We start from the raw sequence: 2,075 nt of genomic DNA on the forward strand, positions 1-2,075 counted from the left end.
AATTGCTAAACTAAGAGGGGACAAGGGAGACAAAAACATTAGAAATGCTACATTTGAGTGGTTTTCAGGGAATACCTGGAAGTCCTTGGCCTTCTCCCATAGTAGGGAAAAATTCATTTCTTGTATTGTCCTGGGTGTTAGTACTGTGTTGGAGGTAGGGGTGAGGGATGAAGGGAGGAGTGAAATATAAATTAAAAATAAAATATACACCATGTGCTCTGGGTCCCGACACATTCAGTCTGAATATGCTGAAGAGAAACAAAACACCACAAAAACAGAGGATGCCAGCAAAAGGACATCACAGAATGGCCTGATTCAAAGCCTTACTGACTCTCATGCCCCATGGAGGAGCCAGACTCTCTGAGCCCAGCAGCAGGACACCCAGAGAGGCTTCTGCTTCAGCCTCATCCACCATCTTCTTAACTGTTCATTCGTCCACACACCTGATACTTGTAAACAAAAAGGGCTGGTGACCTGACTGTGGCTTCCACAGGGTCCTATCCATTTCTTTTTTTTTGAGAGAGTCTCACTTTTCACCCTGGGTAGAGTGCTGTGGTGTCAAGTGATTTTGGGTTCAAGTGATCCTCTTGTCTCAGCCTCTCAGGTAGCTGGGATTACAGGCACCTGCCACGATGCCTGGTTAGTTGGTCCTGGCTATTTCAGAAGGCCAGACCCCTTCTTCCCAAACCCCATCAAGCAGAGGTCCAATCAGGACCAATACACTGTCCTTTGTTAATCTGACCTCTCCATGCTCATTCCAAAGTACTCACTGGCATTTATTTTTTCCTTTTCCTTTTTTTGGAGGGGACAGTCTCACTCTGTCACCCTGGGGAGAGTGCTGTGGCATCATTATAGTTCACAGCAACCTCAAACTCTTGGGTTCAAGTGATCGTTTTGCCTCAGCCTCCAGAGTAGCTGGGACTACAAGCACCATCCATGACACCTGGCTAATTTTTCTATTTTTAGTAGACAAAGTCTCACTCTTACTCAGGCTGGTCTCAACCTCCTGAGCTCAAGTAATCCACCAGCCCCAGTTTCCCAGAGTGCTACGATTACATGCATGGCCACTGCTTGGGGCCAACATTTATATTTAAAAGGAAAATGAACTAACTTTCATACTAAGACAGAAATCCCTTCCTACTGACAAGTCTATGGGCAGAAGTCTTCGTCTTCAGCTCTCCAGACACAGCCATGGTTTAGGGACTATGCCACAGTCTTTAGAAGCCTTGTGGTGTCTGGAGCCTATAAGTTCAGAGTTCCAGGAGCAAAGGTTTCCAACATTTCATGAAAACAGAGACTAGCTAGAGCAAAGGACCAGAGATAATGGCTCAGAAGAGGCTGGGCATGGTGGCTCAGGCCTGTAATCCTAGCACTCTGGGAGGCCGAGGTGGGTGGATTGCCTGAACTCACAGGTTCGAAAATCAGAGCGAGATCTCATCTCTATAAAAAAAAAAATAGCCGGGCGTTGTGGGGATTGCCTATAGTCCCAGCTATTTGGGAGGCTGAGGCAAGAGAATGGCTTAACCCCAAGAGTATGAGGTTGCTGTGAGCTGTGACACCATAGCACTTGACCCAGGCTGACAAAGTGAGACTCTGTCTCAAAAAAAAAGGGGGGGGGGTCTCAGAGAGACAACATATTAAATGCCCAGCACAAGGATCTACCTACCTTCAAATATCTATTAATTAATTAATTAATTCACTCATTAAGCTCAGGAACTGGACTTCTGCTATCTCATTCACAGATCTTTTTGCTCCTCTCCCTACTCTCTGTTCTCCTCAAAGTAATGGATGCCACCATTTATTCAGTCCTCAGGCAAAAAAATGGTCACTGCATATTCCTTTTCTTTGCTCACCTCACATAATCCAGTTCACCAGCAAGCTCTGTAGGTTCTATCTCTAAAACACATCTCAAATCCATCGATTTCCCTTCAAGTTCACTGCCACTAGTAACATTTTGGCTAAATCATCTCTGTCAAAACTATTACAACCTTCCATCCCATCTCATTTCCACTTATTTACATAAGATCATTAGGTTGTTTTTCAAAATGTGAAATTAGATTAGGTCACTCTCCTGC

The 2,075-nt window shown here is 44.8% G+C and overlaps 1 protein-coding gene across 1 annotated transcript in view; it reads right to left on the reverse strand.

Annotated features, from left to right (window-relative positions):
- The window catches only part of MRPL27 (mitochondrial ribosomal protein L27), an 8,863-nt gene that overhangs the window by 5,575 nt on the left and 1,213 nt on the right, over positions 1 to 2,075 (reverse strand). The window lies entirely within an intron of this gene.

The sequence above is a fragment of the Otolemur garnettii genome, unplaced genomic scaffold, assembly GCF_000181295.1.
Source record: "Otolemur garnettii isolate 467f Iridium unplaced genomic scaffold, OtoGar3 scaffold00018, whole genome shotgun sequence".
NCBI classification, from domain to species: Eukaryota; Metazoa; Chordata; class Mammalia; order Primates; family Galagidae; genus Otolemur; species Otolemur garnettii.